Source organism: Myotis davidii, unplaced genomic scaffold, assembly GCF_000327345.1.
Source record: "Myotis davidii unplaced genomic scaffold, ASM32734v1 scaffold281, whole genome shotgun sequence".
NCBI lineage: Eukaryota > Metazoa > Chordata > Mammalia > Chiroptera > Vespertilionidae > Myotis > Myotis davidii.
Window position 1 is genome coordinate 1,092,950 of NW_006293784.1, and position 813 is coordinate 1,093,762.

The following is an 813-nucleotide window of genomic DNA, read 5'->3' on the forward strand; positions in this document are numbered from 1 at the left end:
TATCTTAAAGGGGGTTATTTTGAGAATTCAATAAAAACATACATATGTACAAAATAATCATCTATATTTTCATATGCCATCAACCACTTTGAAAAATAGTTTAACATTAGCCACTAAGTATGTTCATACCTTGCATCTGAGCAATTTCTCTCTTAAATATTTTCGCAAAAGAAGTATATGCCAAGAGACATGTATACAAATGTTAATAGCAGCATTATTCATAATAATCTAAAACTAGGAACTATCCAACTTCCTAAACAGAATACATTTTTAAAAAGTGATATAATCAAATGGGATATTACATCACAATGAAAATGAATGCCTTCTATCTATATTTCAGCAACATTAATGAATTTCAAAGAAGATCAGATTTATAAAAATTTAAAAGCAAAACTAAATTATAGTGTTGAAAGCACGGTAGTAACCCTTTGAAGTGATTTAGAGAAGAATTGAAGAAGGCTTCCCAGATATTGGTGATGTTCTATTTTCTTGACTTGTGTGGGAGGGAGCTAACAGTATTACCTTGGGATTATTCACTGAGTCATGCATTTGTTTTTTTCCACTTTTCTTCATATGGATCACTTAGCATGACTATGTAATTAGTTATCCAAACTCATATAACTCTAACAGTAAAAATGGATGGCATTATGACATGAGGATAGCAGGCATAATCCAGGACTGTCCTAGCAAACCAGGACATAGGATCACCTTTGTTATACACAACAATAAAGAATTTATTGGAAGGAAGAAAGACTAGAGGGAAGAAAGGCAAGAAAATGAAAAAGAAGAATAAGAGGATTACACTATTACACT